Source organism: Amblyomma maculatum, chromosome 1 (assembly GCF_055883805.1).
Source record: "Amblyomma maculatum isolate TAMU_Amacu chromosome 1, ASM5588380v1, whole genome shotgun sequence".
NCBI lineage: Eukaryota > Metazoa > Arthropoda > Arachnida > Ixodida > Ixodidae > Amblyomma > Amblyomma maculatum.
The window spans coordinates 414,908,600-414,935,009 of record NC_139344.1 but is presented as its reverse complement, the minus strand read 5'-3'; the positions used below and the strand labels follow the sequence as shown (position 1 = coordinate 414,935,009).

Genomic DNA, 26,410 nt, shown 5'->3' with positions numbered 1-26,410 from the left:
TGCGACGTACGACTGGTTATGTGGAGCAGTTTCACACCGATTGCTTTCAGTGACGTCCGCGTACCAAATTCATGAGTGCAATTGTAGCGCATGTAGCACTTTATTTAGTCGACATATTGATCGCGCCGAAACCTGCGAGACAATATTCTGTTTCTGCTTCTTCTATTAGAATACGTTTTACTCCTTGGAAAACGCTAGTACCAGAATGAGGGAAGCATTACTGAAGAAGATCTTTCAAACCTCCCAAGTACCGCATTCTGGAATGGTGGGAAGAGGGATGGTGAAGGCAATCGAAAGGCAAAAGTTGAAGAATATTTAGTGAACATGATTGCACTAGGAAAAAGTGTTAATATAGAAATGAATTGAGTAAGCACGATGGCACCAAATCAGTGCTTATTTATAAATCGCAGCAGAGGTGTCAAAATGATTAGGAAATACAACTTCTGCTCATCTATTTTTGCATGTCTAAGAACAAGCTGCTAAGGTAATTCGGCCGATTTATGTTGGAAGATGTACTCATTTTGTCATGTGATCTTCACTAGATAAATATCGCCACGCATACCGTCGGCACAGGGCGTTCAACAACAGAAGGCGTTAAGTTTTTATGTCACCTTACTTAGTATTAAAGCAAGCCTCGATTTCGCAAGGAGTTTATCACCCCGTGGTCGTTTGTGTACTGCGGATTGTTTTGAAGCACATTCGGCAAAACCTCGAAATCAATCGAAGATCTTGTTACTTTGACAATTGTAGCGTTCGCTAACGCCAAATGTTCGTCTGCACTGCTTTCGGAGATGTCGCCGGAACATACCTGGATCGAGCGATCCCGGAAATGCTGCGGATAACTTTTCTACCTCAAAACAGTTCCGGTTCAATTCAGTTACTTCAAGTCATGTCTGTCAACTTTCATCGAAGTGTATATATATATATATATATATATATATATATATATATATATATATATATATATATATATATATATATATGCATACCGTGGAAATGATACATATCCCGAAGATCAGCGCCAGTTTGAAGGATAAAGCTCAGCAACATGGTCTAAAGAGCCAGCACCTGGGTAGACAAAAAAGATGCATTCGGTAAAACATGCTTGATTTCTTTTTTGCTCGCTCAGGTTGTGCGTTTCACTACGACGAGTATACATGGCTAACATGTCTTTATGAGGATAGTATAATTTGGGTATTAGGCCATCGATCTATATCGCGCGAAAATGTTTTAGTCCTAAGCTGGGGCAAGCTGCAGCGCTTTTAAAGGTTGGTTGATGATGTACAGTGTAATTTCTGTTTTGTGTTCTATAAAATTTCGGCCTTGTCTTCGCGTCTGGAACAGTTTGCATGACTGATGAGGCGCCGTTCTGAATTCATTGTTTCGTGTCGAACGATCGAAGCGCTGGAGTCACCGAGCTACATTTAGGTTTCACCATTGTTTGGTACAAAAGCCGAAGGTTGTTATTCCATAGTGCCATGAAGATGAGAAATGGTGACTGAGATACCTTCACGGGCAATTAGGCAACGTAGTTAGCTTACTGTCCCGGTATATGGCGTATGAGTACGTACAGTAACCTTGTAGCAGTAAAGCTCCCCACCGAAAGCGGTCTCTCCACCGCACGTAAAGTTTGTTCAACAGATGCTCAAGCAACAAACTGTGCATGTAACAAAGTCTCTTAAGCGTTGCAACTAAAATTGCCATGAAAACAAAAGCAGCTCCAAGTACATGGATTTGCGCTTTGCTAGAAGGAAGTCACCTATCGTCACAAACAACGTACGAGTTTTTAAAACTTGAGTTTAATTTCATGCCGCGCCGAACGGTCGCGCGCTAATATCGCGTATTCTTCGCTACTCTGCTCTGGGCACAAGTGTAAATGTGGGATTGGCTTGGCGCACGAAGCACACTTGTCTGAGGCGAAAGCAATGATGCGAAAAGGTCAAACCCCGGCGACGCAGTGCGATGAAAGTTTCTCAAGAGCATCCTCGCTAGCTGTGTAGCGACAGCCATGTATTGTATTTGGCTGCCTATTTTGGGACACGCTGATATGGTGTTATAAAGGCCGCGATGACACGGTGCGTTGCAGCTTGAAGAAAGGAAAACTTTCACTGTATTCTGTAATTTTCAGTTCCTTTGCGTCACAAATATGGCGGCAAAGAAATAAACACTGGCCTTGAAGATCAAGTGCAGCCGCGCCTAGCGAAAACCAAACAAGCAACGCAGTTCTTTTAAGACAGTTTTCGGGAAAGTTTTCTCTCTCCAACACCTGTTACTTGGGCAAAGGGGGCAGGAGGTCGATGTGAAACCTGGATGGTTGATACTAATGTTTACTTCAATTACGTACACGTAAACCCCAAGGGATGTGCCCGTAGTCTTGTTAGGCTGTACCGTGTGTAGGTCAAAGCAGCGAGTGTCATAGAATATAGAACACATACATGCACACACTAGCTTGATCAGGCATACCACGTAAGCACAAAGCTCTGAGCCCGCCTAGAAGCAGGAGTTCGAAAGTGTGGGCTCGCAGGGATTAGTAGGGCCAGCAAATGTTTTGTCCTTGAGTTAGGTGTGAACATAAAATATTTTTGGGTCACTTAAGCTTCTCCTTTTATGTTACGACGCAAGAGCGTTAAATGCTTTCGTCGCAGGCTGCTATCGCTCATCCTTGTTACCTTACACTCAACTCTCCCCGATATGCATTTTCCTACTTGCTTAATCACAGATTCCTTGATTAGTGTCTCTCTAACTTCATAAATACTAATTAGCTTACATTCTAAAGCGACTGAATTATATGAAAGGTTGCCTGGCATGGATATAAGCCCCGCTTTAGCCAATCCTTACAAGTGTGCCTGCGAGGGCTTAAGGTGGTTGACTATTGATCCAAGGACCTTCGCTTAGATTCCGTTGAAACAATAAATAACGTGTGAGCGTCGTTAACTTGCACTATATACATGCATGTTCTAGTGATGTGTTTTAGAAGGTGCGGCAGTCTAATCGCAAATTATGCAATGTTCTGCCTATTCCCTGCATTTGGGACGTTAAAACGTTTGGAACATGTCAAACTTTCTGTATTTACCTGATTGGAAACGGCGCAAGCGAAAAGAATCCCAGGAGCGACTTTTCGAGAACCGACTGAATACCAGCAAAATCGTTATAAAGCCTGATTCCTTGTATTACGATGAAAGCCTTTCTGCGACGTTACTCTGAGGTGATGGATCGGTAAGTACCGGCGCAATTTCGGACATTGGCCCAGAATTTACCACTCGAAAAGAAGTCGAGCTAAGAGAGAGAAGAAAAACAAGAGGAAATATTGGCACCTTCAATTACGATTCTCGATAAATGCGAAATTTGAGCGCATATATCCTTTTAAGATGTAGTAAACCTGCCCTTTTTGTCTTTACTGGCATGAGCGAGAAGCTTATGCATTTGTTCTGAGTACAATACAGCGCGCAGTGTTTTCTTTTCAGTACCGTCAACCAGCGGTAAATCTGAGAGAATTTACGGCTACGAATTTTAGCGCGTTTCTCAAAACAAAGAAAGGAAAAGCACAGCAGAGACGAAACATTATGGTTGTAGTGAAATGTTCTCATTGGGCCATAACCAGTTTTAGGCAACTTTTTTTAGTGCGTAGCACTACTAGCCGCAATCACGGATTTTGCCGGGGTCTGTCCGAAGCCGCTCGCTGTGGGTCGCTGTGCCGGCGGGGGGTCGAGGGCCACTTGTCGACAAGTAAAGTGGTGGAAAAACGTCGAGTTCTTGTATCTTGTTGTGTGCGGCAAGCTTGAAGACTGTGCAGCACAGTTTGATGGGGAGGTGTTGGGCTCGACTTGCCTGGAGTTTGGACAGTTGGCACCAAACCGACTGAATTATGGGAAGATCCGCCGCTTGCTGCAGGACAGAGTGTGTGCGCGTGTTTGCAAGCCGGCCGCCCTTTCGCAGAAGTGTCACGGTCGCGCACGTGTTCCAGCTCGGCGCTAACTGCTCTGTCTCTCGGTTTGAGGGGAAAGGGCGAGGAGGCCATAAATCTCCGAAACGCGGCGAAACACGGGCTGGGGAGAATGCGTGGCAGAGGGAGCTGCTTTCCGTGCCTTCTCGGGAAGATGCCTGGACATTCGTCCATTTGAAGCCGCCGCCCGGGTGCAACCGACCAAGGGCAGTGATCGGAATGTTTGGGCCTTAGGTATGTGTTTGTTTTGGAAGCGCAACCGCCGGCGCTGTTTGTCTTTGTGACTGCTGGCCACCTCTTGCGTGAGCTGAGGGAAGATTTTGGAGAGAGTGTAAATCGCTGAAGTGTATGCATGAAAGGTATAGCGGGGGTAAGCGGTGCTACGCACCTACTTCGTATTTGATTAACTATTCAAATAGGCCATTATTTTTTTTATGATAGCAACAAGCATTGAATTAAAATCAAATTATCTACGAAAGGCACAGAAGCGCGGAACGTGTTTTTTAATACTCTTAGTTGTACTGCGTTATTTTCAAGTTTCAAATTGAATTGGAAAGGAGAAATAGGAAGGGAATAGTGGCCCTCTACAAAAGGGCGACCTCTGCTGAACAGTCCGCAATCTTGGTTTATGTTATTCCCACCCCTACTACCTTATGCGTTTCACATAGGTGAAACTGGTGCGCATCATGTTGTTTCATCTCGCACTGCTCAGCAAATATCGTCGTCTTCATCGTCTTTGCAAAACACGAGAGCGCGTGTCACCGCAAGCGATCACGCCTTGCACAAAACCATCAATAAGGCTCAAGATTCAATAAACGTTTTCACCCCCACCACAAAACTCTAACACACTTTCGCGTTGTGCAATAAACGTCGTCCTTTTCGAGTTCCAGCTGCTAACCTTCCTCGTGCTGTGCATCGAACGTTTTCGTCCTAATGAAGTTCTGTCTAGACAGCTACTTAACGTAAGTAAATATGCCACAAACGTATGCTATTTCGCTAAAGGCTATTGGGGCTGCGGCCGTTGGTTAACGCTCGTTACACTTGTTTAAAGGATATAGTGTATATATTTACAACTTTCTAAATCGCTTTCTGCATATCTTATTTAATGGCTTGCAAAATATGTAATATAAGTGTGAAGATAAACTCTACTAATTACAAGGATGAAATAGCTATTACTCACTGCGCTTCCGAAACTTGGAGGGTTTGCTATGACACTCCGCAGCAGCAGTACTCAAGCGCCTTCGAGTGCACTGTCGGTCATATTATCCAATATCGCTCTAGAGTTCCCTCTCTCTAGAATGCATACAGTGCTCTACGACTGATAATGAGGTGGGATTTTGAAAGAGCTATATAGGATGAGAAAGTTATTTGGATAAAAGAAGGAAATAGTTATACACGGTACGATGGCTACAGTGTTTCAGGAAAGCTCTAGAAAACACGTTACAGATCATACAACAGCTAAAGAAGAATACATATAGGGTTCAACGACTGATAATGAGGTGGGATTTTTAAACAGCTATATGGGAGGAGAAAGTTATTTGGATAAAAGAAAGAAAAGGTATACACGGTGCAATGGCTACAATGCTTCAGGAAAGCTCTAGAAAACACCTTATGGGCCATAGAACAGCTGAGGAGAATGCATATAGTGTTCAACGACTGATAATGAGGTGGTACTTCGAAGGAGCTATATAGAATGAGAAAGTTATATTGTATGAGGTCGATGACCGCCCAAGTTTGGGGTGCTAACGCCGAAAGGACGTTAGTGTAAGAAATAAAAGTGCGATACGGTTATTCACACCTTCTGCTGTCATGCGCTTTGTATGTTTTGTACCGACACGACACTCCGCGCCATTTTTTTAACTATGGGTTCATAGATTTAAACACAAAGATGTCACCTGAAGAGATATTCTGTGCTTCACACAGATAAATAAGCAAGATAAATTGCTTCACCACTTCGAGATAATGTATAAGAAACAGAGAATTCAAGATTTGGGCGAAACCTCGTCTGCTCGTTGACAGTTTGAAAGTTCTGTTTACGCATACGAGAATATTGATTTACTTCTGAACAACTCTTGATGGGCCTGTGTGACAAACAAACCCAAATGGATACTATCTGTCTTTTGCCCAGAATGTTACGGTTCCTTAAAACTTCGAGAGTTGGTTTTTTTCGGCATGTAGCAAGCACTCAGAGAATGCATCCGAGGGACAATGTCTTGATGTTTATTGTCAGAAAAATGGTGTTGGATTTCAATGTTGTTTTAGAACTGAAAGGCAAATGCAAACAACTGTGCAGCTTTCCCGCGCGGTGGTGCTTAAGAGAGAAGGAACCGCTTTTAGTGAAGTTGATGACCCCGTCTTGCATCACTTCTTGCGTCTCAGTAGTGACGAAAAGCAAGTTGGCATGATTCTCCAGTATAACCGGATGTTTCGACATTAGGTATTTCAAACATGACACTCTTCATGATGAACAGGTCATTCCAACTTCATATGTGTCTTTGCGCTAGATCATGCTCACCATGTTGTCACAATCACATGTAATACTAAAACATTTTCGGATTATTTTATCCGGCTCACATCGAATGCCTGGATTTACCTTCCTTCTTCTCCTGCATTGGTCACTGTACTTCCATCTCTTCAGTCTGCAGTGCGATGCATGTGATATCCTGATATTTTATTACTATATCTAGCAGATTACTTACCATGTGTGTCACCTATTTACCTCCCATAATTCATTTAATGCCGGCCACGGCGGCAGCTTTTCGATGGAGGCGAAAAGCAGGGCGCCCGTGTGCTGTGCGATGTCAGTGCACGTTAAAGAACCCCATGTGGTCGAAATTTCCGGAGTCCTCCCCTACGGCGTCTCTCATAGCCTGAGTTGCTTTGGGACGTTAAACCCCTCAAACCAAACCAAACCAATTCATTAAAGCGTGTAGTCATGAAGAGCGTCAGTGGAAACAGCTTTTTAATGCTGTCTAATCATTTCATTGTACCATATACCATACAAACATGTTTGTACTATAAAACTTTGTTTATCGTTTTGTTTTCAACAACACTCGTTATTCCGCACTGTTTATTTTGTGCTATGCTTACCAATATTTGTGTATTTAACCCACTCCTCTATTTTTTTCATCAACTTTGAGGGTATCAACAAATGAATAAATAACAGGTCTTACCCCGCATTACGGCTCACGGTTGTGTCAAGAAAACATGTCTAGTGGTTTACCCAAGGGAATCTGAAAAATCGAGACATAAAGTGGCACGGAATAGTTGAAATTACAGCTCGTTATATCGGTGGTTCTTTCAGGATATGCTATTACCGAAGTAGTATTTAGTAGAATGACAACAATAGGGATTAAAAAAGGAATAAAAGTCTTTAACACAAACACATTTACCGAGACCTACGAGGTATGCAACCATCGTCCCAGTTAAAACTAACAAGGTTTTGCAAAAGATATAGTGTCGAATGACAAATTAAACAAATTTAGTGTTGCTGACAGTCACTGAGCTTATAGCGTGCAGCATAGTTACTTTCTAAAGCAAGTATTAATTTCAGGTTAATAAAAAAATAATTTTATCATTTCTTCAAGTATAAAAGACATCTGCAAAAACTGTGGGTAGTTTTGAAAATCTCTTGCCTGAAATGTTTGCGCAAGGCACCATTTATTAATCTTTAACCGCCCTAAAATTTAAACCTGCGAAATATTAATGTTGCTCCAGTACCACTGCTATAACATATCTGTCACTCAGCGGAATTCGGAAGGACAAGTTAAAGAGAGCGCTCCGAACAAAAAACGATTTAGTTCGCTCACACTCGCTATGAGAGGCTGAAGAAACGCCGAGGCCTGATAGTAGCTTTCGTAGATTAGGAAATGTATTTCAAGAGCTTCTAAAATAAGCTACACAAATTGTACTTTAGTGACATTATTTTAGCTCGCATTTTTAGAAGTGAAATTTTATTCGCACAATCATTAAATTAAAATTTCGCATTCCACAGGTACACATACTTCTTTGGCTTCCGTGCGAATATAAATAGCACCTCATTTCTTTCAGCTGCCGTGTCTATTTTGTCATCCGTTGTAGAACTGTTTTTATTACTGTGTAATTAGATATGCATCGTTTTGCAGACCATTTGCTGTAAACGTTATACAGCGAGGAAGGCCAAATAGGAGACTAAGCGAGCCGGTTTAAGTAGTTCTTAAATCTTGGTGGTATCAGGATGCAAATAAATAATTGTAGTCGTTATCTTGTCGAGTGCTTTCTTCAGTTTTTCATTTGCTTGAATGAGTAATTTTTTAAAATGGAGCTGATACGGAGGCCTAATCGCGGTAGAGGGGGAGTACGAATAGGGAGATCCCATCCGGACGACTATGCATTCCTTACGTGAAAACACCCAGACGGATTGCAGCATGGTTCGTTAACTGGCGTCGTTGCTCAGTGTAGACCAATCGCCGAATGTTGCGACATTGCCTGGAAGGTATTTTCTATTGGATTGGTAACCAGGGAAGTGTCACAACTTGTATTAAGCCTTTCGGCCGGCATTGTTTGTATTCCGCTCTGACAACGCGTTCGTCACCTCACTTTTTTCGCCACACTCAAATTGATCAGATTTTCTCGTAAAGTGGGGAACCGCCATTACTAAGTGATTTACTAAAGACCACTTGAACGCCAAACGCTGAACAGGTAAGGATTTCGGGAATTCACCGCAGCTTTTATGAGTTCTCATTATTACGCACCAAAAATGTGCAAAGCACAAACTTGTACGTACGCAAACAATAGGCTGCTGAAAAACTTGAAATAGTTTCCTGCTCAAAGAGATTGAGACTTCATAGATCGTTACACCATTGTAAAATAAAGTAAAGAATGAAATGCAGCATGCTGCACCACACAGCAGAGTAGGCGACAAAACACGGGAGAGGCACACAATACACACATACACATAAGCAAGGAAAATGCTGCCTGTCAACTGATTAAATTGAACACCATCATGTCGTCTGACCAATTAGCTCGACTTTCAACGGTAATGACATGCAGACCAGTGGTCAAACACGTAAATATTGTTCTTCGCAACAGAAAATATGACCACAGCGGATGCATATGAAATCCAATATCCCTTCAAAACACAACCAAAATGTGCAAGCCAACCATCCTTATTGCTTTTCTATAAAGAGGGTATTTTTTTTCGCAATTCAGGATGCACACAGTGCAATATGATATGTAAATATCAACTAAGAATGCTTGCTTCTATAGAAAGCTGATCCCATGAGTGGTAAATTACTGAAGAAAGACCCGTTGAAAGGGCTTTTCTAGTGTTTTCAGCGTTGTTTAATGTCATCTGACCCTTATAGAGAAATTGAATTTTTTTCCAATAAAGCAGTATCACTTTACCCGTTTTTCCTCTATATTCCATCTTGTTTTTTCATAGTTTCACCCTCACTGAGCGCCATCCTCCGCTCTAGCCTTTACCAGAGCTTCGCCGATTACCGTGGTTCTGGGAAGTGCACAAAAATAGACGCAGTATATTAAATATTCAATAACGAAACACACTCTAGAGAGTTAGCGTTCCCGATTTTTTAAGTCATGCATAAAACATCTAAAAGTTTTGGGCAGAGGAATTTGTTTAAGTCAGCTATTGTTTAAGGTAATGGCAAAGATAATAGATAAAACAGTTCTGTAACTGTTTTTCGTCTCCTTATAGAAGCTGCTTTCCTGCATATACTAGCAATCGTCTTTTTCAAGAACCGTATGCTATCATGGTCTAGGCGCGGCCGTCTACCAATGAAAATATTCATGAACTCCATATAACCAACTACTTTCGAAAGCGCCATGTATTGGAAGGCCTTCTGTGCCAGCATGTGCAACAAAACTGCGGGAATGTAACAGCGGCAAAATTGAAGCAAATACGACCATTCGGCAATGAACTCATCGTGAGAAGGGTCCATTTATGATTTTCCTTTCTTTTCGCGAAAATAACGCCTTTCATTATCGATCGATGCGTGAGCGCGGTATAAGTGCCGACTTTAGTCAGCCGAAAACTCTTCCTCTTATACCATTCTGTGCCTGGCTTTGCGCAAGTCGAGAAATGAACTTAAATATGTTGCGCTCGGATGTGGATGCTGCGAGATCAGTTTAATCAAGCGATATCGTACGCGCACTTTTTGCTAGCTTGAGTTATGCGGCGCCGTGATTGCATACGCTCCGATATTTAGTTCGAGTGCTTGCTATCAGCATACACTAAGTTAAAGCACACGCGTGTACTGAGTTCCTCATAAGTTCCCAGCTGCACGTGAAGTGTTGAAGATCAAAACTACTGGAGTGAGGGAATGGAATTGCTCGGCAGCATATTGCTCTGCAAATGCTAACACAACACGTGCGTCATATTCAGAACCTCTTCATTGCGGATACTTCACCTTGTTGGTGTATTTTTTCATCCTAGTAAAATAAAAGCAATATTTATTCGTGAACAGCAATTTCAGACTCACAGATTGTCTTCTTAGCCAAAACTCTTCAAAATTTGCTCGAATTTTTTCTTTTGCAGCGGTTGCTTTTCTGACTTCGTAACTGCCACTCTAGTGGTTAGGATCTGGATAAAATTATAAACAAGAAATGTTTTAAACCCTGAACTATATATACACAAGAAGTGTTGATACTTAGAACATACTGCTTCGCTGTAGCACAGAGTTATAGCTGAATTGCTACCATGGAGGTTTATTACATGCTCCTAGATGAATCAAATAAATAATTCATTCCTTCAGGTGTTAATTTAACGAATAGCATTCTCGACTACACTTCACTGGCATAACATAATAATATATTTAAACGTTCTCTCGGGTGGTGTCACAAGCAATGAAAAACTTTAATTAAATGGACTGAAGATTTCTGTTACCTTTTGATTTTCAGTACCTGCTTGTCACAAGTCATTTTTACTAATGCTCACAGTTGCTTTATCCGCACATTCTATGATTTTTGTTGATGTAATGTGTATGCCTCGGTTGCTTTTTTTATTTACGATCTGTCTCTTCAGGGAGTTGTCCCAGCATGCGCAAAATATATATCCTAGCGGCAAAGGATGGATGCTGTGTGGGGAGTTGCTCCTAGCCTCTTCCATGTAAAACACATGGACACGAACCCACACGGTGTCGAAGCTGCTACGTCTTCTCGTGAACATAACAGGGATCGACATTTGAGCGCCGATCAAAATTACTCGGGGAGCTGCGCTACAGAAATAGCTGTCAAGCTCTTCCGTTTCTCGGCAAAGCAATGTCACCTATATACGCCAGTAGTGCAGCACACGACGCTATTCGCTCTAGCCCTGCCTTGTAATTCTGTTTCATACCAGCAACTTTAACAAAGCATGCATTACTTAATCTGGTATCTTGAGTTTGTCCTCCATTTATATTTTTTGCCCAATTAGTTGAATATATTTAGCGCGATTCCCTCTTAGCGTCATCTGTTAGCCTGCCGTGAATTTTGTTGCCTAGCGGCTCCGTCTGGTGGCGCCACATCCTCGCACAAAGGTCGATTTCTCTCCTCCAAGCGTCTTGATGGTAGCGACAATATCTTTAAGACAGAGAAGGAATTTCTGCAGACGACGACGATGAAGACAAATATTCTTTAGAACCTGCATTCGTATAGCTCAGGGCAAAAGAAGAGATGCGAAGTTCGAAAAAATAAGAAAGAACGAAACATTCTGGAAAGAAACTTTCCTTTTCCGTTTTATTTGGCGCGGTTCGGAGAACTTGCCTCAATTTCCGCGGGAAGAGATGTACACAAATGAAGCATAAGCAGCACGCCGTGCAGAACCTGAAACGTGATTATTAGCGGCGCTGTCCACGCGACGCCGCTCAACGTGCACTATGCATCCGTCGTTCTGTGCCGCGGCAAACGAACGCTTATTCTTGGCGAGCATAGAATGAAGACTCCACGTTATTAGATTCGACCGGGATACATGATACACCCACTAAACACGTGTGCTTTATGCGGGCTGCTACCCGCCGCACACATGGAGAGACTGTCGGCGCAGCCTAAACGCCGAATGGCGTCGGCTAAAGCAATTAGCGTTCAGTGAAGATTCGTAACCTTCGTTGCTTGTGTCATTCCGGTGAAACTGCTAATTTAAAGACATGTGGAAGCGGATTCTGCCATTGCGCGTCCACTCACCGTCGTGTGTGCACAGTTTACGGTCGGGGAGAGTGTTGGCTGGAAACAGGCACCCACAATCTCTAAGTACTGCAACAGCAAATAATCTTTTCTCAACGGCACTCGGCGTTCCACGCACAGTGTTCAGTGCTTAAAATGCCTAAAACAAGGAGCTGCTGACACCACGAAGCCGTTCTCGAAGTTCTTCCTTAAATAGTCTTATTTCAAGCGAGGCCATGAGGGCAGTCAATAGCGCAACATAACGGAGTGGAAGGGTTCTGAGTTGATCGGTATGACATTTCAAGCAGCAGAAGATCGACTATAAAGCACTGGCAAAGGCGATTTATGCTTTCAATTATCCGCTTACCTTGGTTACAGGCTACTAATTAGTAGGTAGTATTTAAAGCCCTCGGACCTTGCGAGCCCCATGCTGAACCAACTTTGCTGGCCCACTCCTCGACACTGTGTACGAAATGCTTACGGTCTCAGCGTAAAATTCAATTTAAAGTTTCTCCTGTATTCATCTTGTCACAGAGTGCTGGATAAAAGTCGAATGAGAATTTATCATTTAATTTCTTCACACCTTCGTCACTGATTTTCAAGTCAGCATCGGCGACACCACGCTTCCCGTGGCCTGCATGAGAGAAGACATTGGTGATGTTATGGAATAGGTAGGAAGCTTAAAGGTGAATTCACTGGTAATGGGCAGTGGCAGCAGAATGGAAACGCCATGGGATCTCGTTATTGAGCAATTTCCTCACCCTACAGCCAGTAGACCGATCGATTGCACCGCACTCTTTTAGCCTGCTTTTCTCTTGGTGCAGTCCCCGATTTACACAAGAGGCCAAATACCATTAGTATATGCAAAAACCTACCACGCCGTGTAGACCACATTCAAAGAAAGGCAGCAAACGAAGTATGACAGAAGTGTGGGATGCAGCCTGAAGCTTCCGAGAAAGAAAAGCTCCAGTGATATTTGTCTCTCCTTTATTGCACCTCTTGAAAAGCAAGCAAGTACTGTGAAGTGAAAAAAGGCCTTATTTACCCCCAACAAATCTGCTTGGTGTTTCTGTCGTAGGCGTTGCAGTACTTGCATCTGTCGACACCAATGCTGCTTGCTGGTCCTGTCATGGCGCAAGTCCTTTGCCATTCTTTGCGAAATGTGAACCAATTTCTCTATCCGAATTCTCTCTCCGCACAAAGCGTTGTGCCTATAGAGCCGTTAACGTCATCCACTTCTCGAGTCATGCGTGGAATTGATTTCTTAGTTTTGCGTCCCTGCTTCGGTAACAATCTCATCTCCGGTTGAAATTTTATGTTGAGTCATAAGGCGGTAATGGCGTGCACCTGTACCGACCTGGAGTTTTGCACTTGACAAAGCGTAGAAGGATTTCTTTTTTCTAAACACGTCACGTGGCTGATATTACTCGATTATCTGAGTGCTCATTCATTCTTGAGCTTACCGCTTGCACTCTTCCCCTTGATGCAGCCAACGTTCTTTTCACATCATATCCCGTGTTCTCCGCTGCATCTGCATATGTCTTCTGCCTAGGCCTTACTCTCCGTATCAGCCGCACTAACCACGCTATGAATGTCTAACCCATTCTCATTTTCCTGCTCCCTGAATCTCGGGTTATGCCTCGATGTAATCCAACTCATTGAACCCATTATTAACAATAATAACAAACCTTTTCGAAGCTCCTTGACTGCGCACGCTTACTCTGCTTTTTCTTGAGCCTGGCAAGTTGCTTGTACGCGTATTCATTCGCTCTATCAACAGTAATCTTCCTGGCCTTGGAAGCTCGCAACCTTCCGCACTGTTTCTTCACTTCAGTTGCTCCTTCAACTCTCATTAACCTGCTTTTAACCTCTCGTTTACTCTCGCCCCACTATTTATCAAAACCGATTCCAATGCAACTCTGCGTCAGAGCCCCTATACCGTGTGTCTGCCCCCGTGTGCCACGTTTTACTAAGCTATGGTATCTAGATGAGTAGGTGTGGCGACCGCCTGGCTGCACAGCGTAGTTCACTCATTCTCCGCCTTATGACAACAAAGTGGTGCTGTGGACAGTATCCTATCGCAAAATGGTGCGCTTTGTGTGCTACTGACATCAATATTCCTTCGATAACGGGTTGAATTTATGAATAATTGGAATCTTGAAAACACCTGCAGCAAAAATAAAGGGCGATAACTGTTCCCACTCACCACTATTGTTTCCAGTCCTTTAATGGTCATAAATCAGAGGCCTTGTGTTACCCTGTCTATACCAGTCTGCTTAAACATAAATGCAGGAATTAAATACTCACATGCGTCAAAATATTTTGTATGTAAGATTACATCATTGCGCAGTCAAGATAATATTAGGAACCAGGGGAGCTGTGAATACTGGTGGATTTAAATTGAAAGCAAATTAAAAAAGCCACTTCGCGATACCAATTTGGAAGACAGAGAAGAGCGTTTCTTTCTTCTTTTTTTTTTTTCATTTTGAAAAAATTATTATGATAGCCGACAAATTCTTTAAGAAAGCGTAAAATGCTGTCGAATACAACTGCACAGTGAGTCACTCAAGTTGTCTGCTTTTATTCGCATTGCTGTGTGCCATTCCGTAAGAAACAAACTGCGGTGTTTAAAAAGTCAACAAATCAACCTTTTATCCTTTCTTTTCTGGGGTTGAATGAGTAATAACAAAACTTCCAGAAAATGCTTACATTTATCACTTACCAACGGCGATAAATTCCATGACAAGTAGAGGTCTTTTTCAGTAGAAAAACAAAAATTCACAAATGTGATACGGTAAAGAATAATGCCCAGTACAATATGTCGCACATTAAAAGCTCTTTAGCAACAAAAGGTTATGAGCAGAATAAAGAGCCAAATCAGCCACTGCCGAGCACGCGTCGTTGCTTGAGGGACCTTTTCTTTTGTAGTGTGCGCTTGAAAGCCGAGTGTTTTCTTTGTCAAAGAAATGGAGGCAGAAAATTCCATAGACGTTCAAGAAGCGGTTGCTAAGTTCGAAAATCTGCGTTTTACATCCCACTAGGCCTGGATGTTTATTGCATATAAAAAGAAAAATCTTTGAGGCATTCTTTCTGCAACGTGTTTGCACTGAAACAGCGAGTGAAAATATATTTGAGTGACATCACAAGTTTGTTGAGGGTGTTCAAAGTAAACGGCAAACCCTTTCATTTTTATGTGGGTTGTCACTGATGACTCGGAGGGAAGTGCTTAGCCCAACGATGTGAATGAAACATCGGAGTAAGTTGCACATTTTATTTTCTCGACAAATTTCTGGTGACATAGCGAACTGTTTCCTGTCACTCGTTTTTGCTGCAATGTCAGTGTGGTCGAATTTGTATAGTCCTCAACAATTCGCTTACTGCCTGTAGGTTCCCTACGTCTATTAGTCCGTACCGGCCTCTGCCGTCTCAACATATGTCCTCTACATTGCCAACAGGGAGTAAGGTATTGAGAACGCCGGTAGGCACATTGCGAGACTCGAAAGTCATCCTCAGATTGATCAATTCCATCTTGTCGTGATACAAACGAAACTTTATGGGTTTGGGATTAGGATTGCTGTCAAAAATATCACGCAAGAATCGAAACAGCAGTTTCAAGGCGTCTTCAGGCACTCTTGCAATCATAAGGCACCTGAACTACATTTCAACATTCAAGTGCTTAAAGAGGGTCAGCGCATCTGGACTTACAGTAATTGATGTCCCTGGTAGATTTTGATGGTTTGCTGATGTTACACTTGGTCCAGGATCATCGAGAGGTTCTTGCCGCACCGAAAAATTTTCAGAATCTATATTGTGTGAAATCTATAGTCATCAAACAACAAAAATTACGAAAAGAGCCGCTGTTATGAGCGCAGTTGACTGTGCCGTCGATGCCTCAACAGACGATATAAATGCGCCGTTTTCTCGTTTTGTTCCCTCAACAAACCTACATAAGTGGCAGTCAGGCAGTCGCTAATATACTTTACTTCATTTAGAAACACCCTCTCTGTAAGTACTGAAAATTTTGTTTTAGAGCGGCAAAGTGGCAGAAGACACCTGCCGCAGTAATAGGGGACTTGTCACCGCGCCAATTTTTTTGTCATGAAGCGGAGCCGCACTGAACTACTCAGGTCGGTACAATTACTGATCTAGACACTGTAACGATGCTTATTAGAGCTTTATACGTAGGTTACCTACACGTACTTACACAGGTTACCTACACTTTCTTCTTTTCTTCTTTGCTAGCTAAATTTACACTTAGGTTATTGGCAGGTGCTATACAGCAGCCGCCGACCACTGATCGTCCTAAATACGGATTTATCACCCCTGATTGTCTGAGGTTAACGTAATGCTTTTTTTTTCTCTGCAATAACCCTGCTGGCTTCGATTCATGCACTTCAGCGTGACTTGAAGTGTAAGACATGTCTTTGTTGCCTTAGCTAAATAATGGCCTTTTCACCAGACTTAGCGGCTCACCTTCCTCGGCTGAAGCAAGTCTTGACTTTAACGAAAACCGCTCTGCAGCTTACTTGAAGCAGTTTCGTTTCGCTGCACGTAAGCTAAACATTTTATGTCATGCTATGTCCAAGAAAGGTATCCTCCCCGAACTTTGCATCGATTATACGAAATGTTGCCCCTCAGCAAGAACGTAGATTTTTTCGCTGATGTGCTTGGCATGGGATGGTCCCTACAACAACTTGCGCTCTCCTATTACAACACCGGACATTCTGTGCCATTTCGGCCCTCAAGCGCCAACTGAAGTGCACGCAGACGCCGGTTGTGTCGCCTTCGATATTGTGCTAGCCGAGTGTCCTACTAACTTCAGCGAATGCCTAGTAGCGTTACGCAAACCGCATACTCATTAAGGCCCAGACGAACCGCTTCGTCACGTAAAAGGAGTGTTTGTTTAACTCTGGGCTTTCGGAAAGTTTCGCACTTGCCTCTACGGCCGTACTTTTGGCGTTGTCACCTATCGCCATGCACTTTCCTAGCTCATAGACTCCTACAGCCGGTAGGCCCAGTTGGCTCTTCGTCTCTATGAATATGAGAGAGGTGCTATCTACCGACCTGGCCTAAAGTTTCAGGACGACAATGCTTTGCCTCGCTCCCCGCTTTGGGCAGACCTTGCGAGCTTCTCCACTGAGAGACGCAGAGCGACCGTTGAATACGCGCCTATATGGCTTATGATCGATTCTCTGCTGTTCGCGAGCCTCTCTTTCTCAGAACCCGAAATAATCCCGTCGTACATGCGCAGCCGGCGTGAAAGCTTCCTTGTGCTGATCCTCTTTTGTTTCCTCAAAAAAGTATGGAGACTGCAGTTTAGTATTTTGATCTCTTAAATGCAATATCATTTTCCTCAATACGTAAGGAAAACGCGATTACTGTGAGGGAGGATTGGGTTTGCCCAAGACCTGTTTTTGCAGCTGTTCGAAGTCGCGAGGATTCAGGCAGTGTTTCGCTGTAACGGTGCCATTTTCGGCCCGCGATTGCGACAACAATGCGCAGCGATCGTTCACCGCTCTATAAAACTCACAAGCGAGGACTGAAAGTTGCTGTAATCTATATTCTTGGAAGAGCCCTCTGATGATTACAAAACAGCAACTTTTTATGCCGGCTCGCCTCTATAGAATGCTCATTTACGCGGCATGTGTCACACACGCTGTTGGGACGGTTAACTACAAATTTTGCGTGATAGCTTAAGGACCAACTGCATTCGGTATCACCAGCAAGTGCGCCGATCTTGGCTGAAAATTCCAATAAACGTTTTAAATAATTTCGTAGAGTTCAGGAAATGCAAAACTAATAATCAAAATGAAGCTGGAGCTTCTAGTAACAGGGTCAAACAAGAATAGAGAGAAATATTTTGATATTAAATTGGGCGAGTATGAATACTCGGAATGAGACATTGTAGACTGCTAGGCGAATACGCCACGAAGGTGATCAATAGAATGAAAGTTCACGAAGGCGTTTTTTTTTTTTCGAAATCATAATTATGGCTATAAAGCAGCGCCGTCTCTATTAATGAACTTTCTACATACTATGAGGACAATGGTATGTAAACAACACTGCGCAGAATACGACATATGTAATAATGTAATAACACACTGGAATACGTGCAGTGCATAGCACAACACTAAGTGGGTGGGCTATTCGGGCGTTCGAATTGTCTGTTTTGAGGTCAAGAGTGTGAGGGTAGTGCTAGAGTTAGCAAAATGTTTGTAATGCATTACAAATGCTACCTGTAATTAAGAGTATGCTAAGTTGGAATCATAAATTATTTCGAAAAACCAACGTTGCACCGAAAGCAAATGCCATTGTGCATACAAAAAAAAAAAAAAAAGTAAGCAACTGTGCAGACCAAAGCGAGCCGTTGTTTGAGTAAATCACATGAAACGGATGTTGTACTACACGACGAGCGGGAAGGCGACGACGAGATGCATTAATGCTCTGGTTTTCATTCTTAAGGCGGAGTTTTAGCGGCTTGCGGCTTTTTTAATACTTTTCTGCTATTTTGCACCGTGATACTGCAGAGAGCTCTCTATGGACCTACGTAAAGATTATCAGTCTTTAACAGGAACGAGTTCAGATCGGCGGTCAAATTCGTCACTGCTATGGTTTCGCTGAAAGAACAGGAACTTTCATGCATGCACACCAGAATGCGCTCAAAGGCAGTATGGATGAAAAAACAAACGTTTTTTTTTTTCGTTGTACTTTTGTTTTACAAAAGCACGAAGAACTTACTGGCTCGCCCACTTGTTTTCTGCGGTTTCAAAATTATTTTGATTGCGCTGCTAGTGGCGGGATATTACCCGCGGGCGAAACGTGAGCAAATATTTACCTTGGCAGGATGCAGACTTGCGGGTCATTAATCTAATCTAGCGGATGTCGTAGCGACCGGTCATACCCTATACGAAAATGTGGAATGCGTTTCATGATCAGTAATAAAGCTATGAAAGTACCTCAGCGATAACATATGTTTTATTTCCTTGGGTGGTGAATAAACAATATCGGAGCATAGTAGCTAGTTAACTAGATCGCTGTATAGGACAATGGATCTCTGAAATGCAAGGTTACTCGCAATATAAGGAGGGATACAGTCCGATACAATTGGTATCGGAACCATTTTTGTGCTCCTTGCAAGAAGAATTTTCCGAGACTCATGATGATTATGAAGCTTTAACGCTGCAGTGTGAAAGAAAACTTTTTGTTGTGCTTTACCGCCCCCCTCATGGAAACTTGAACAGTTTTTTCGGCTGCTTAGAAAGATTGCTGAATTTTTCAACTCTAAATAAGATGCACTTGATTTTAGGTGGAGACTGCGACATTAACTTATTAGAAACACAGCACATGCTCGTGTATTTCAGTTACTTCTTGACTCATAGTTTTGTCACAACGTTATAACTGTGCCTACACGAACCGGTAATCACTCTGAAAGCCTTTTAGACTTGTTTGTGACAAATAACATTCATGACTGTGTAAAGTCGGGGAGAATTGTAACAAGCCAGTAAAAATCACACAGGTTCTTCTTCTTCTTCTTCTTTAAATCTTCCGCACCTCTCCAAGGTAGGTGCTCCTCGATTCGGCGGGCGACGTGCAGTTCACAAGCAAACACTCTGAGACGAAGGCCAACGAACTTGTAGTAACAAAACGAACATTAACTTTATATAACAAGAACACGAAGCACAGGGTACAGACAACTTAGTTAAACGAGACAGAGAGGCGACACACTTTACAAAAGAGTCTGAGCGAATAACTACGGCAAAACGAGCGCATAGCTCTTTTAACGACTTCTCAGTCGGGGCCTGCCTGCTACGCTGTCTCCATCAACGACTAGCCTCAGCACAAAAGCAAGAACCAGAACCGTCAGTAACTGCGCGGCGCGCTCTTAAATAGCCAGCGCCGAGCCTTCTAGAAGCGGGGGAGGAACGGAAAAACAGCTTAGCGCTGCCAAAGCTATGCCTTCCCCCCTTGGCCTTCTGGAGAAGCCTGGAACATTCTCGAACGTGGTCAACACGGGCGGCCCTCCCGCGAGAAGCGAGGAGGAGGGCCGGGACCGTGCGGGGGGATGCACGCTTGACTCCGCGCATGGCGACAAGGGCAAGGAGGCGCAGCACGGTGGTTGAGATGACGCAATCGGTCGCGTCGATTTCTCGTAGCTTGAAGAAGCTTCCATCGCCGTTTTCTGCGGCGCGCGCGCCGAAACATTAAAAAAAGGGCCACCGCGGCCTTACAAAGCCTAAGTGATCATTTTCCAATTTATATGTTTTACAAAGCAACAGACTTTCTCAAGAGAAAAAAACTCTGTTCGCAGACTTATACTGTGCGAGAAATAAGTCCCAAGACTCTAGAAACATTCAGAAACGAATTATTGAACATAAGTTGCGACCCAGTGTTAGAATCCACATGTGCTGAAGAAGTCTATGAAAGGTTCATGACACTTTCCAAGGCATGTTACCACTCCTGTTTTAAGCTTAAAGTGGTAAAGAAATCTAAGAAACTGCGTAAACCGTGGATGACAGGTGAATGCCTTAGAATGATACAGCGAAAGGAACATTTGTACGGAAAGTTCGTCAAAACAAAGAACCTTGATGACCTTGTAGCTTTCAAAAAGAAAAAAAAAAAAGAAATATTGTTACAAACTTTTTACGTCGAACTAAAAACAATTACTTTGCAAATTTATTTACTGGTTCTCGTACACAAAATGATGTCATATGGCGCGAACTCAGCAAACTTTTAAACACAGGCACTCGCCACAACGATCAACTTCTTTTAACAGCAAATGGCAAACCACTGGAGGGCAAAGAACTGGCAGAAAACTTTAATAAACATTTTGCAACTACTTCCTCATGTTCACCCACGCTCAACGGGTGTCAAGCTAAAACATATTTAGGCCCACGAAATTTTAAAACAGCATTTTTCGAGCCATCCACTTGTGAAGAAATATATTCTATTTTCATGTTGCTGAAAAATAGTAAGGCCAGGGACATCGATGACTTAGAGATTCGACCAGTAAAATATGTCCTTGACATTTTAGTACTCCATCTTTATTTATCTTTAATGCTTGTTTGAAAGCTGGTACTTTCCCGGAAAGCATGCAGTGTGCGAGAGTAAGTATTGTGTACAAATCTGGTGACAAAAATAACATCAAATTATCGGCCGATATCTCTGCCTATTTTTTCCAAAGGATTAGAAAAGGTTATATGCAAGAGGTAACGTCTTTCTGTGATAAGCATATGATTATCTCGGAGTAGCAGTTGGATTTCGTTAAGGCCAATCTAGCGAGTTAGCCGTTTTAACACACAAAGAATTATTACCTAAAGGTTTTGAGGATATTATACTTACATTGGGTATTTTCATCGATTTCGCAAAGGCGTCGGATAGAATCGACCATACCATCCTACTTACAAAACTAGAGCATTACGGTTTCCGTGGAATCCCGGGCACACTCCTCAAATGATACCTTAGTCATCGCAAGCAGTGTGTTGTAATTAATGAATGGCGTTCTTCTGTTTTAATATCACTGCAGGAGTACCACAGGGCAGCGTATTGGGACCGATACTGTTTAACATTTATATATATGATATAATAAATTTTATCAGTAGTGCACATTATATTATTTATGCAGATGATACCAGCCTTTTCTTCCAGTCGAACAACATCTATGACCTCAAGCACTATGCAAATATAGCACTAATGAAACTGCTTCAGTGGAGTGGAACAAACGGTTTGGAAATCAATGCTAGTAAAACAAAAGCGCTATTATTTGCACTTGTGCAAAAACATATTAGTCGGGATTTCAATGTGCAACTTGGCTCAGAGAATATCAATCTAGTAAGTGACGCTAAAAGCTTAGGGGTAATCTTTAACCAGCACTTAAGTTGGAATACGCATGTGGACCATGTGGCCGGAAAGCTAGCAAAAGTTATTGGTTTGCTTTGTCGGTTCAGGCAGATGCTTCCTTTAAAAATTCAACTTCTGCTCTACAATTCACTACTTCTTTCTCCCATCAAATATTGTAGCTTTATCTGGACTGAAACAACCCAAGGTGATATAAATTGTGCCCACTGCAGAAAAAAGCCATTCGAAACGTAGCAAATGTCCCCTACGACGCCCATACTAATGAACTATTTTCCTCTTTTAACGTGCTTTCTCTCCAGCACATCCACAAATTCAACCTCATTAATAAACACAAGGAAGCTATCAGACATAACAATAACACTTTTATAAGCATATGCAATCTTCGAAGAACACTAGAAACATTTTACCTGATTACAAGAAGGGAATTGTGGGTAATTCCGTTATCACGTACAAATCATGGCCTACACAGACTACAATACCACAAGCCGAAATACCTTAATCTATTAAAGGAAAGCAGTATCGATATACATAACATCTCAAAGAAAAAATGGAGAGAACACCTTATATTAGGAAGTACGTAAACCTGCCATTTGTTTATTTTTTTTTTAGTTTTTGTTTTTTACTTTTACTTTTTTACAGTGAATACCAAACAATCATTTCGTGCCAAGTGTGCATTTCAATGTCCTGTATTTTCTTTTTTTGTTTTCTTTTTTTGTTTTCTTTTTTCCTTTTACAGTGAATACCAAACAATCATTTCGTGCAAAGTGTGCATTTCAATGTCCTGTGTTTTCTTTCTTTTTTTTTATTGCTGTTGTTAATCTGATTTTCTGAGCAAGTGCATAATTACGCGATGTTGTGTTTGAGTGTGTGTGATCTAAAAGCATTGTGAATTCTGTTTTGTGCATAAGTGCCTGCTTGTTTTTCTCCTCCACCCATGCCAAGACAGGGGCAGGAACCCTGTCAAGCTACTAGTACAGTAGCGTTTTGTTCCTGCCCTAGTAGTTTTTGTACAAAATACTGAATAAAGGATTTGGCGTTGGAGCACTTTAGCTTTTCAGTTTAATCAAACCGGATACGATTAGCGTAGCTCTGGTACAGAAATGACTGGATCGAATGTCCTTGATCGTATGCTAACCCAACACATATAGCAAGTTTCGCGAATAAGTCGTTGAAATGAAGAATCTTACGAAAATTGAAGCGCCAGAGGAGGTGCGGCTGGGTGACATGTGGAGCTAGAGCCATAGCTTTTGGCATCACTGATATCCACTGAAGAGGCAGAACTCCTAAATTCCTTCGTTATACACGTCACTTCGTTGTAAAGGTTACTGACTGTATTGCATGCAATAGAGCAAGTTAAGCATGTTCAGAAGAACGAAATATTTATTTAATAAGTATAGAGTGTTTCCGTCTGAATATTACGTCATTTCGCAGGCTCCCAACTGGAACAGGGCAAACTGCGCTGTGTGCCGACACCGGCTCCTTCACGTGTTTGGGCTTGTTTTTTATTGAGGTCGCCGCTGATGGCTTCCAAGTCTACAGTTTACCACATTTTACCACGGCTTACTGCAGCTCGCTACTTAGAGCAACATCCGTTTGGGAGCGCGAGGACCGTTGTGCTTTTATATTTGCTTTTCTCTGGCGCCATTAGTCAAAAATTTCGGCAGCTCTGCCCTCTGCGCACTTTACTTCCGTGAGCATGCTGGTAATATGGCTACTGCGGAGTTCGGAATTTCCTTTGCGGTTTTTCCAGTGGTGTTCTCTACGCACACCCGTAACTCAGTGGTGGTCACGCAGGACAATGAGGGCTGCGCTACATATGGTCTTTGTAAAGGAGCGAATTAGTAATCGGGAACGCTCGAATTGTTTCGTTGTATAGGCAAATTTGTTGTACTGGTCTTCGTTGTAGAGGCGTTCACAATACATATGAAAGATAGGTATGCAGCCGGGACCAACAAAATCCTTCGTTATATAGCTCATTTCGCTGAAGAGGTTTTTTTTTTGTGGAGGCATTCGGCAGTACTTTATAACGTTGTGACGTTCAAAATATACATAAAAGAAAATAACCTTTGACTACATATGACACAAAAAATAAAAAAAATTGAGCCACACCTGGAGACAGGATACGGGTGACACACGTACGTGATAGAGATGTCGTCCAAGATCGAAAAGTAAGGCCGTACGGGATGAAATTTCATGACCATTTTGTTTTGTGCAGCCTTAGGGACGGTGTTGAGTATTATGTACGAATAGCACGCGAATGAACCATGCCGCGCCTCCTAATCTTTGGTCCCACGTTTCCTACTGAGCCAAGAGGGTACACGTTGTAACTGTCAACTCGACGGTCTCCGTTTGTAAGGCTGGCCTGTTGAGCCCAAGTTCGCAGCACCAGCGATGGCAGATCGGGGCGGGCGCGCAGGATAGTGGGACCCAACAGAGTCCTGGACTAAGGACCCCACGCGGAGGGGAAGACCGTCAGCCACCAGTCATCACTCGATTTTCTAAAGCGAAAGCTTTACTAACATCGCAAAGCCAAGGTCATCGGCGCGGTAAATTTGACCTTCAAGTGAATAAGTGGAGGTGGGTCAGCCACGTGACGTACCACGCAACGCGCTGCCGCAGCTGCAACACGCAGAGGCGGCGGTGCTCACTCGTCTTGAATCTACAACTCATGTTTCTCCGCTCGCGTGATTGAAAGCGCCGAACGTGTGCTTGAGTTTCCTACCTGCTGGTCCGGAGAAAATCGTTGAACTCAGCTTTCTCTGCGACTAAGACTGAAACAGCAAAAAAGTATTTCACTGACCACCCAACAGTATTTGACACTGCAAAGCTAAACCGTAATAAACGATGCAAAATTGCGGTTATATATTTGAGTCTGACCTGGGTTAGCGACTAAGGATAACCAAGCATAACAAAGCTTCCGTTTGAATACCGGGAATTTATTGTTCCATCGCCTGATTGGTTCAGGACAGCTGTTGAGCAAAAATTAGGTAGCGCCCAAGGTTCGTCTCAGGAGCAGACACGAATGCGCATTTACGCTGCAGGTTAATGACGCTTTAATAAGCTGGGCATTATCTTTAGGCAGCGTGACCTTGAAAGTCCTTTTAGAGTCTAGAAAGTATGCCAAAGGGTATGTGTGCGATAATTAAGGCCCATATGAAGAGGTCACTGGCTGATCGAGTAGCAAAAGTAATGTGCGCGAGGGAAGATTCGCAAACAGGAGCCATTAGCGCCGTGGCGTCGAAACCTTGTAGGCTGAGCTTAAGTGTTTCCTGAATTGTTTTTCATATAATCTCGGTCAGCATGTGTTGCTGGTCCGCACAAAATCGTGTAACATGCGCGCACGAGTGACCGGAGATGAAAGAATAAAATGCCAGCAGCTGCTCTAAGAATATTGTTTAATCCCTATGTCAAGTTTGCCGCTGGCGTGATTTGTGCATTATCCTTAACACGTGGGACAGTATACGTCGGTGAAACGAATCGTTATTGGAATTATCGGGCAGCAGAACAGAAACGTACAATGAAAAATATTGAGCATTTACATATAACCACTAAATGTCAATCTGGAGATTTCAAATGAGCAAAACATCAATCGTTCGGCAATTGCTCTTATCTTCATATTTCAAAAGGCTGGGTTTACTTAGCCTGTATCATTGGCACCTTGGTGTCTCTTGTTAGTGTCGGAATTCGTCTGCCTAGATTTAGCGGACCGGAATGGCCGAAAGTACGTGGAATAAACACTGAATGGATGCAGGCCTGTTCAGTTAGGATTTCACCGTATGACAACCAAATAAGGTTTAGTGACATTCCAAAATTTAAGCTTAAATTGTCCGAGCATATATTTCATCAGTCTGTGCCTACACACGAGTTGCTTGCACTCAGTCCCGCGGGTCATCGTACTACGTGCATCTCGTAGCAGTCGCTTCGTACTTCAGTTTCTGGAACGTTCCATTCTCATATTACAGCTTGCTGGAGTACAGGGTGTAACTATGCACGTCTGCGTGTACATCAACTCACAGAAATGGTATTGTCTTGGAGATTCCTTTCATTATTAAACGCGGCAGCGAGAAAATCATGCTATTATTTCTTCATTTAGAACGAAACCGAAGCATCAAATAATCAAAAAGAGGCAGGAGAGGCGCATTTCCGTTAAATTATTGGGCGTCTGTGTTTCGTTCGTAATCAAGCTGACCAAGGCATATACAAACTTCAGACCGATCAACAAAGAGGTGGTGATCGGTGCCTGATTGGGACGAAGCAACCGAATTCAGTCTTACTCATTACAGTGAGTGCACAAAAAGGCAACCAATCTAATTGCACCGCTCCAGAAAAATAACAAGATGAAACCAAACAAAACAAAATAGCTCTCGACCCTCGAATCGCTGAAATGATTGCGAAGAATACACGGCTCGAGAACATAATGATTCAGTTCAAACCGAGGGTATGCCTAAACATAGCTGCCCATAATTGTTTGAGCTA

General features: G+C 42.8%; 1 protein-coding gene across 1 annotated transcript in view; it reads left to right on the top strand.

The window, feature by feature from the left end:
• The window catches only part of LOC146208978 (uncharacterized), a 205,084-nt gene that overhangs the window by 1,429 nt on the left and 177,245 nt on the right, over nt 1-26,410 (top strand). The gene's annotated exons all lie outside the window — the stretch shown is intronic.